This window comes from Arachis hypogaea, chromosome 15 (genome assembly GCF_003086295.3).
Source record: "Arachis hypogaea cultivar Tifrunner chromosome 15, arahy.Tifrunner.gnm2.J5K5, whole genome shotgun sequence".
Lineage (NCBI taxonomy): Eukaryota > Viridiplantae > Streptophyta > Magnoliopsida > Fabales > Fabaceae > Arachis > Arachis hypogaea.
The window spans coordinates 101,640,923-101,652,552 of record NC_092050.1 but is presented as its reverse complement, the minus strand read 5'-3'; positions in this window follow the sequence as shown (position 1 = coordinate 101,652,552).

The following is an 11,630-nucleotide window of genomic DNA, read 5'->3' as shown; positions in this document are numbered from 1 at the left end:
CAAAGGCCCAACTCAAGGCTTGAAGATCATTTTGGAAAGTGTATAAATAGGATAGAATTCAATTTGTTTAAGGAGTTTTTTCTGGAGAGTTTTCCTTTAGAGCTTTCCTTTTAGAATTTTCAATATAGTTTTCGGAGAGCTTTTGAACTTGAGTGAATTTTAATTTCTTGCTTTCATTGCTTTCAATTTCATTTTACATTTGTCTTGGATCTTGGATTTGAGAATTGAAGAAATTCTGTTTCAATCTCAATCTTGGATCTCTCTGCTTTATTTACTGAATTTCATTTCCGGTTTATTGTTCTTCATCTCTTTTCTTTGCAATTTACAATTTTCTTGCTATTGTTCTTGTTGGATCTAGGAAGGCATTGAGATCTAGACTTGGTTTTCTAGTCTCTGGGTCCTGAGATCTAAATTCTCATTTCAATACTCTGTTTAATGCTTTCATTGTTCATTTACTTTGCTGTTATAAGATCCGGTTCAATCCCAATTCCCTTTTTCTTTTCTATTTGATGCAATTTAGTTTTTCCTTGTTTAAATTCTGCAAATCCTCATCCCAATCCCCTTTACTTTTCAAGCCATTTACATTTCTTGCGCTTTAAGATTCTGCAATTTACATTTCTTGCACTTTAAGTTTCTGCTGTTTAATTTCTTGTTCTTTAAGTTTCAGCAATTTACTTTCCCGCTCTCTTTGATTTCATGCAATTTACATTCTGCAAATCACAAATCACCCAACCAACACTTGATTCGCTTGACTAAATCAACCACTAAGCTAAAATTGCTCAATCCTTCAATCCCTGTGGGATCGACCTCACTCCCGTGAGTTTTTATTACTTGATACGACCCAGTACACTTGCCGGCTAGTTTTGGGTGTTTTGGGAGAGATTCGTTTCTCATCAAAATATCTCATCACATGCTATTTAGGTGAATAAATGTGGGTTTACGTGATGGAATTCACTCAAATCAAACCAAAATATATCATAAAATATGGATTCATTAATTTCTCCACACTTAAACCAAGCATGTCCTCATGCTAAACCAACCAAAGGAGATGAATGAAGGGGTAATTATTAATGCAACTACCTACATGCATGTAACTATACTAAATGCTATCTATATATATCTACACTATGATTCCTATTGAGTTTGGCAAAAACAAACAAAAGAGTCTCAATCAATCCAAAGTAGGAACTTAGGGCCAAGACAAGAAAAATATAGCAATATGATCAATGTCCAAAGATTGATTTGAAAATTTCAAAATTAAGTTCAACAACTTGCAAAAAGATACAAAATAAGCAATGGAAACATAGAATTGAGCAATTGAAATCCTCACCGGATGTGTTTACACTCTAATTGCTCAGTGTGTAGGGTTTAATCACTCAATCCTCCTTTAATCATGTTTCTCAAAGATTTTCAAGTGATGTAACAATCAACTAATACTTAATGAATGAATACAAATATCATGAGGACTTTTGTGGGTTGTAATGGGGCTTAGGTAAGGGTAGGATTAATATGGTTTAGTGGGCTAATAGATTGGATCTTAAGTATTCCACCTAATCCTATATCATCCCATATACATAACAAAATAACCTAACTACCCATTTATTCTCTTTCTCACATTCACTCATGCATACTCTTACCAATTCAACTATATATGCATCTCTTATTTACATTCTTATTATCATTTATCTTTCTTTTCTTTTTCTTTTTTCTTTTTTTTATTATCAACAAAAAGATATGCATATATTTTAACAAATAGATGCATGAGTAGTTACCCATTTTGCCATATTTTCAATGAACACCCAAAATATATACTAAATGCAATCCAAAACAACAAATATAGGACATATAGACTAAAGCAAATCTAAGATCACAATCATAAAAGGAGTTTATCACACAAGAACAAAAATTTGTGGCTGAAAATGTGCAACCACACAATTAAAGCTCAAATCTCACTTGGTATTTGTTCAAGCTCTTTTCTATGTTCCATAAAAAGATACTTCAAGCAAGTTCAAAAACAAATTACAAATCTAGTCAATGGAATGGCCTAAAAAGGGGTTTCTTGAAAATTCTTTGTTGTTTTACCAAAACTTATTTACTATATGTATGTATGTATGTATGTATGTATGTATGTATGTATGTATGTATGTATGTATGTATGTATGTATGTATGTATGTATGTATTTTGTGATGGATGCAATTTCAAAATCTTTCCTAGTTCTATTCCAAATTTTCAACAAGGAAAAATTAACATGAACAATTAGGACAAAATTGAACTAGGTGCTATACTATTCACGTCATACAATCACAACTTCTATCTATAAAATATATACTAAGGAAAAGATGACAAAATGCAACATGCAATAGCTAGATATAAACTATGATATATATACCAAAGGAAAATGTAATGCAACAGTAAAAAATACTCCAAATATATACAAGAAACCTACTAAAAGAAGTAAAAATAAAGTGCAAGGTGTTTGGGAAAAGAAAGTTTACACCCCAAAATAGCGAATCCTCCCCCACACTTAAGCGTTACACGGTCCTCCGTGCACAAACAAAATCCGGGGAGAATGTCTCTCAAGAGCTCCACCTTCGGTTGGCGGATGCGGGGCTTGGGTCGTGTGGAGATTGCCAAATCCATGTATGCTCGACATCTCCCTCCTCATTGTCCTCCTCCCCTCCCGTCTCCTTGCCTTTATGTCTCATCCTCAAAAAGAAGAGCAAGGTATAGTTAGGACTCATAGGGCAAGTAGTACAAAAAGGTAAAAGGGAAGAGTAAATAAGCATCTAATTGAGGAAGTTTGCATAGTGGTATGGAATACACACAACAGTCGGCTAACGTGGCATCCACACAATGAAAAAGTAAGCATGAGTTCCTCAACTAAATGGCCTATGAAGCAAGCAATAAATGAGCATCAATCAAACACAAGAAAACTTAGGCAATTGCAACAAGAGTGAATTGAATTAAAAATATTGGATGTTGAAATTGTGCAAGTGAAAGCTCAAGAGTGATATAAAATAGCATAATAAACAACACCCAATCCATTAATGAAAAGGAACCTACTTATTCATCACGAAACACAAGGAAAAAGTCACATGGTATAGGTACTGACGGGTTGGAAACGAAATTCCAACACCCAAACTCACCGGCAAGTATATCGGGTCGCATCAAGTAGTAAAACTCACTTAGAGTGAGGTCGATCCCACGAGGATTGATGGATCAAGCAACTTTAGTGGGTGATTAGTTTAGTCAAGCTAACATTGAAGTGAAATTGGATGAAATGTAGCCAACAGAAAGTAAATAGCACGGAAAATTTAAGTGCAGAAAGTAAAGTGACTGAAACTTAAAGAACAAGGAATGTAAATTGACAGAATCTTAAATGACAAGAAATGTAAATTGCAGTGAATGTAAAGGGGGCTGGGTGCTGGAAATTAAAGGAAGCAATAATTCAAGCAACTGGAAATCTAAATTTCAGGAAGAATAAAAGGATTCTGGGAGCTGGGATTCAAGAAATCAAACAAGGAAGTGTAAATAGCAATCAACAGAGAAGTAAAAGATGCAACAGATTCAAACAAATTTGGAAAATCACTTGAAAAATCAAAATAGAAAGCAGCTTGGCTCAATTGTAAAATCTAAATGAGAGGTTGAAGATCTCAGGAGCTCAATGAGACTAGAAAACAAGTATAGATATCAATCCCTTCATTGATCCTATAGCAAACAAATTGAAGAAGAAATAGAGATGAGAGCAGTAAAGAGAGCTTTGATTCAAATCACAATTCACTAAAATTATGCAGACAAGCAAACAGAGAGAATTGTCAAGGTGAAATTGAAACAGAATTTCTTCAATTCTCAACCCAAGGTTCAAAACAAAAATGAAAACTAAGAGAGAGCTCTCAAATCCTAATGCTCCCTAGTGGAGCCAGCCTCCTATGCTCTCTATTAGAGCCAACCTCCTTAAAAAAATAAAAATGATGCCTTATATAGGCTTTTTACAAAAATGAAAGTGAAATTAAAAATAAATTACAATTAAATGAAATTCCTATTTTAACTATCTCTTGTGCCTTTGAATGATGATAATGGGCTTTGCTTGCTTTGGATTTGGGTTGAAGATAGCCCTAATTGATCACTCTTGGTCTTGAGGAAAAATCTGCGTGCAAATTGGATTTGTTGGTGCTTCACGTTTGAGTCAACGTTTGGGGGCAAACGTGGACTCAAACATCTTCGCAAGGAAGTTAGCAAAAACCAGCAATCTGCTGTCATTGGCGGTTGACCTCACGTTTGAGGTCAAACGTGAGTGCAAATGTTGAAGCTTCTCCGAGGTGATCTTCAGCCAACGTTTGACCTCATGTTTGAGGCAAACGTTGGCGCAAACGTTACTTCTCCTCCAGGGTATTATTAAGCCAACGTTTGACCTCACGTTTAAGGCAAACGTTGGCGCAAACGTGAGCTCTTCCCAGGGTGTTCCTTAGCCAACGTTTGACCTCACGTTTGAGGCAAACGTTGGCGTAAACGTTAAGCTCCTCCATGCCTTTTTTTCTTTCGTTCATTAGCATTTAAATGCATGCTTTGAATAATGCTTTGCTTAATGCATGCATGCTTTACCGTGAAGCTCTCTTTTATCAATTCATGCATGCATGTATAATGCTATTAATGACTTGGCATTAATTTAAATCATGCATTCATTTCTAATTAGCACTAATGATTAAATGCTTTATGCATGCATGGCCGAAGCATTCATGATTTGCCAATTGCATTTCATTCATTAATAATGCCATTGCATTGATATTGCATGGTTCATGATGGCATCATTAATTAAATGCATGCATAAGGCATTGATAATTAAGTGCATGCATGCTCATGATAATGAATGCATAAGGCATTAATGCATGCCATGGCTTCATGGTCATGGGTCACGCTTTTAAAAGCGTGGCCTAAAACTCCAAAGCGTGCTCAATCTTTAAAGCGTGCCCAAAATTCTTCTTTTCTTTTTTTTAGCTTATTTTGTTCTCTTTTGCTTCTTTTTCTTCTTATTTCCTACAAAATTTATAAAATCAAAAGATTAAGGAAATATACCACTTAAGCACAAAAGAATGCAATATTTAAGCACTAATTATCAATTTCTTGTATGAAAAAGCATAGAAAAATATGACATGGTGACATGTCATCAGGTACTTGTTACAAAAAGTGATACACTTGATAGCAATCAAGTTAAGTCACTCAAACGAATGCAAAGCATTAAAAAAAGAAACAAGTACCGGACATGTGATCCATATGATATGAAAATCAAGATGAACAAGTAATTTCAACTCAATTCACCAAAGTGAAAGTGCACAATTCAAGATGCCAAACAAGGATAAAGTTTAATGCATATGGTAGCTACAACATATGAATCAAACTAACAATTCATCTAGGCATTTAAACAAGGCTTTTAATGCTCAGTGCACATATTTATCAAACTTGAAACTAAATTCAAGCAAGAAGCAACCCAATCAAACGACAAGCAAACACTTGAAATTTATTTATTTGTCAAACAACTAAACTAAAGCTAATATAATTACCAAAATAAAAATAGAATGCAAACAAAATAAAGTAAAACAAGTAGAAAGGAGGGAAAGATAAAGAGAAGAGAGGGGTGGAAGAGAGAAGAAGAGAAGAAGTAGAGAGAAGAGAAGAAAAGAAGTAAAGTGTGAGAAAACATGGGCGTGCGCATGCACAGGGGTGTGTGCATGTGCACACTATGAGGAAGGGGAAGGTGTGCGAGCGCACCCGCTATGCGAGCGCTCCTGGCAGAAGAGGGAGTAAGAAGTGTGCGTGCGCACAAGGGTGTGCGCACGCACAGAAGAAGTTTTTTTTTGGGAAGGATCATGTGTGCGTGGGCACACAGGTTCGTGCGCGCGCACAAAAGCGTAAAAGGCAGGGGTTCACGCGCACAAGCTGTGCCAATGCTCCCACCAGAGTGGTTGCAGGTTGGCGTGCGGACGCACACGTCTATGCAGCCACACAAGAAGCACGAAAAAGGGTATGTGTGCGTACGCACGAGTGGGTGTGCACGCACAGGTCGCAGAAAGCAGGGGAACGCACGCGCACAAGGTGTGCTGGTGCTGCGAACAGAGGGCAAAATCATGCGTGTGCGTGCGCACAGGAAGCAGAAAATAGCTATTTTATGCGCACGCACAAGTACGTGCGTACGCACAGATGCCCTGTTTTGCAAAAATTTTTTCTTCAAAATTCTAAGGTACCAAGCCTTAGTTCAATCAAAACTCAACACCAAAACATGCAGGAACCCATAAATTTATGATCCAAGCCAAAATTAACATAACTAACTCAAAATTAAACTAATCCTAAGCTAACCAAAATAAGCAAACAATAAGCTAAAATATGTACAAAATAGAAGAGTTAGAACGATGTTACCAAACACTTTTATTTAATGTCTTTAAGTTAGACAATGGGGAGAGCCCTTGCTATGGTGGCTTGTGCTTGACTTCTCCACCGATTGCTTGAATGTCCAATGTCCTCCAGGGTCCCAATTCTAACCATAGACAAAAACAACCAAAAAGCAAGCTATTTACATATTAACATATTTATAATATCCAACAACAACACCATTGCAACTCCCCGGCAACGGCACCAAATTTGACGATGAGCAATTTACGTAAGTTAGGAATTTGATTATCGAAAATAGAATTGGCGTTGTAAGTATAGTCCTAACCCAACAAATTGACCATCAATCAAATGTTATCACAATACAAAACAAATATAAACCGAAAGTATTAGACTCTTAGGTCATTCTCCTTAGGAGTTGTAATTAAGTGTACAATTATTGGCTAAGAGAGAGAGAGCATGGAGAATTTGGGAATGAAAGCATTAGATCAAGCAATGTAAATAGCAAGAAAGTAAATGATCATGCAAGGAAGTAAAAGGAAATCAAGTAAATGAAATTCAATTAGAAATCAAATAGCAAAAAGGACTCTTGGCAAGAAGTGGGTAATCTAAGTTTCCTATCCTAGTTGTGGACCACAAATACCGCAATTGTGTGAAATCAATCCAAATCAGTCAGTCCTCCTTGAGAATTAGTCAAAGGGTGTAATTGATCTCAATCTATAAGTCCTAGTCAACTCACTAATTACTTAGTGAAAGATTAGCGTCAATGGAAACCAAATCAATTAACTAATCTCACATAATGCGGAATGGACATCCACAACTCAATTCCATCCAAACACCTAATTTCTCAACCAAGGAATTAAACTTGCAAGAAATTAAACATCAAAGAAATAAAAGTTAAAGAAATTAAATGCAAGGAAAAGAAATGACAAGAAAGTAACTTAACATGCAAGAAAGTAAATGAAAGCAAGTAAAAGTCAAAGCAATAAAACTTCAAAAGCAAGAAACCTCTTGGCAAGTAATTGAGGACTAAGGCTACCTATCCTATCCATTGACCACAAACATATGATGATTATGAAGAGTTAATCCTACTTAGTGAACCTTACATCGAAGATAAGTCAAATAGGCATAGTTAATTTCAATCCCTAAGTCCTATGTCAACACTAAGGGGTCACATAGAGTCAACGGAGACCAAATCAACTAACTACTCTAATGTATCAAACAAGAATGGACATCAATGACTCAAGGAACACCAAAGTCAACAATTTCAAGCCAAAAATGAAGAAAAACTAAGTAAAAACTAAGCCAAGCATTTTATCAAACACTTGGTGTGTATGAGAATAAAATAATATTAAAATACATTAATATAAATTTTAAAGCAACCAAAGCAAGAAAATACCAATAACAACTAAAGAAATAAATAAATGACATGGAAACATAAATTTGTATTAATTGAAAGTAAAATGTAACAAGAGTGTCATAAAACATAAATTGACAAAATAAAGGAAATAACAAGAGAAATGAAGAAGAACAAGAAGCAATAACAATAAATGACAAGGAAAAGTAAATAGAAACAAGAACTAAAAGTAGAAATTACAAGAAATTAAACTAAAGAACCCTAATTCTAGAGAGAGGGGGGAGCTTCTCTCTCTAGAAACTAAGAGAAAACATCATAAAAACTAAACCTAATTGCCCCCCTTCATCCTTCTTCAATTTGGTCTTAAATAGCTTCAAAAAATGAGTTGGATTGGGTTTTGGGGGCCCAAAAATTGCTGCCAGCGAGTTGCAATTAATGAGGTCACGTGCAGGGACCTGTGTGGATGCATAGATGTGTGCGTACGCACAAGTACCTGTGCATATGCACACTTAGACTTATTTCCACTAAAGCAAATTGCATATTATTTTGAAGCCGTGGACGTTAGCTTTCCAATGCCGCTGGAACCGCCTGATTTGGATCTTTGTAGCTCAAGTTATGACCAATTTAGTACAGAGAGGTCAGGGCTGGCAGCTTTCCAAATCCTTCATTTCTTGAATTCTTCCCTTTTGCCTGCTCTTTTCCTCACTTCTTCAACCCATACTTGCCTTGAAAACCTGAAAATCACTTATCAAATACATCAAGGCACCAAAGGAGATTAAAGTGAATAAAATTGACTAAATTAAGCACAAAAAAAGCATGTTTTCATTTTCAAGCACAATTTAGGAAGAAATCTCAAAAGCATGCTATTTAGGTGAATAAATGTGGGTTTATGTGATGGAATCCACTCAAATCAAACCAAAATATATCATAAAATATGGATTCATCACCTCCCACCTAGCACTTTTCTTTAACGTTCTTAAGTTGGACAGTCCACAAGCTCAGTCCTCTTTCTTTGCTGGATCCTCCAAGAGGAAGATCTCCAGCTCCTTGTTGTTCTTCATCTTCTCACCATGTTATAGCTTCAATTGGTGGCCATTGATTTTGAAGAAGGTGGGGCTTGAAGGGTGACTCAGGTGGAAGACCCCATATGGCTCAGCCTTTTTCACCCTATAGGGTCCTTCCCACCTTGATTTCAACTTGCCTAGCATGAGTCTCAACCTTGAGTTATAGAAGAGGACTAAATTCCCAGCTCTAAACTCTCTTCTCTTGATGTTCTTGTCATGCATTGCCTTCACCCTCTCTTTATAGAGCCTTGAGTTCTCATACGCTTCTAGTCGAAGGCACTCCAATTCCTGTAGTTGCAACTTCCTTTCAATCCCGGCTCCCCCCAATCCTAAGTTGCATTCCATCACCACCCAGTAAGCTTTGGGGATGGTAAGTCGTTGCCACCTTGTGAATGATCCCATGTTTCTTCAGTAGACCTGTCTTTCTCCTGTTACAAAAATGAGAGCCTTGATCACCCACGATTGCTCGTGGTGATCCAAAGCGACAAATAATATTATTTCGAACAAAAGAAACAACAATGTTAGCATCATCAGTATGGGTAAGAATTGCTTCCACCCATTTGGAAACATAGTCAACAGCTAACAAGATGTATAAGAAACCATTGGAGTTTGGAAATGGACCCATGAAGTCAATACCCCAAACATAAAAAATTTCACAAAACAACATAAGTTGTTGGGGCATCTCATCCCTCTTGGATATATTTCCAAACCTTTGGCATTGGGGACAAGAGTCACAGAAAATAGTAGCATCCTTAAAAAGTGTGGGCCACCAAAATCCGCAGTCTAAAATTTTTCTAGCAGTTCTTTGAGGACCAAAGTGTCCACCACTCTTAGAAGAGTGCTAGGCCTCTAAAATTGACTGGAATTCAGATTGTGGCACACACCTTCTAATTATTTGGTCAGTACCACATCTCCACATATATGGGTCATCCCATATGTAATACTTGGACTCGCTTTTAAGCTTATCCTTTTTATGCTTAGAAAAATTAGGAGGAAAGATACGACTAACCAAATAATTAGCTATGGGTGCATACCAAGGAACCACCTCAGATATTGCTTGCAAGCTATCAAGTGGAAATGCATTATTGATAGGAGTGGAATCACTCTTAATATGCTCTAGGCGACTCAAGTGGTCCGCCACTAAATTTTGGGAACCATTCCTATCATTGATCTCTAAATCAAATTCTTGCAACAATAATATCCAATGGATTAACCTTGGTTTTGTGTCTTTTTTAGCTAACAAATACTTCAGAGCCGCACGGTCTGAATATATTACCACCTTAGTTCCAAGTAAATAAGTTCAGAATTTATCCAAAGCAAAAACAATAGCTAAAAGCTCTTTTTCAGTGGTATTATAATTAGACTGGGCACCATCCAAAGTCTTAGAAGCATAAGCAATAATATAAGGGTCCTTACCTTCGCACTGAGCTAGCGCCGCTCCTACTGCATAGTTGGATGCGTCACACATGATCTCGAATGGCCTACTCCAGTCAGGCCCTCTCACAATAGGAGCTTGGGTCAAGGCAATCTTCAGCTTGTCAAATGCTTCCATGCAGTCCTCTCACAAGTCAAACTCTATGTCCTTCTGCAGCAGTCGGGACAAAGGCAGTGCAACCTTACTGAAGTCCTTGATAAAACGCCGGTAGAAACCTGCATGACCAAGAAAAGAACGGACTTCCCTCACGGAGGAGGGGTAAGGTAAACCAGAAATAACATCTACCTTTGCAGGATCAACAGATATACCAGTATTAGAAACAACATGGCCTAGAACAATACCTTGCTTTACCATAAAATGACATTTTTCAAAATTAAGTACAAAGTCTGAACTAACACATCTTTCTAATACTCTAACTAGACTATCCAAACAAAGGTCAAATGAATCACCATAAACACTAAAGTCATCCATAAAAACTTCCATACAATGCTCAAGAAGATCTGAGAAGATACTCATCATGCATCTTTGAAACGTAGCCGGTGCATTACATAAGCCAAAAGGCATCCTCTTATATGTATACGTTCTAAAGGGGCATGTAAAAGTTGTTTTCTCTTGATCCTCTGTTGCAATATGGATTTAAAAATAACTAGTATAACCATCTAGAAAACAGTAGTGTGATTTACCTGATAGGCAATCAAGCATTTGATCGATGAAAGGTAATGGGTAGTGATCCTTGCGAGTGGCCTGGTTCAAGCGCCTATAGTCAATGCACACCCTCCAGGAATTCCGCACTCTTGTAGCCATGAGTTTTCCATGCTCATTCTTCACTGTTGTGACACTAGACTTCTTCGAAACCACCTGTACTGGGCTAACCCATTCACTATCCGAGATTGGATAGATGATGTCGGATTCAAGCAATCGGGTCACTTCCTTCTTCATAACTTCCAAAATGGTGGGGTTCAACTGCCTTTGAGGTTGACGGATAGGCCTTGCTCCCACCTCTAGAAATATGCAGTGCTCACAGAACCATTGGAGGTGCAAGGTGTCTTTAGTATGCTCAGGGGGCTTCCCCACACTTGCATCTTGCTCCATGTTCATCTCTTCAACTGCCACTTGGTGAATTTCAGCCACAGTCTCATTAATAATATCACACTGGAAGATGGAGTGATCTTCCGGTGGGTGCTTTATAGCTTCATCTAGGTTAAAGCTCACTACTCTTCCATCTATCTCAAAAAAATAGGTACCCAAGAAGGCATCCAATTTAAACCGCAAAGTCTTCAAAAATGGCCTTCCAAGCAAGATTGATGAAGGTCTTCCTGAGTCATTAGGGGGCATCTCTAGAATGTAGAAGTCAATAAGAAATGTCAATCCCTTAATGCTCACCAACACGTC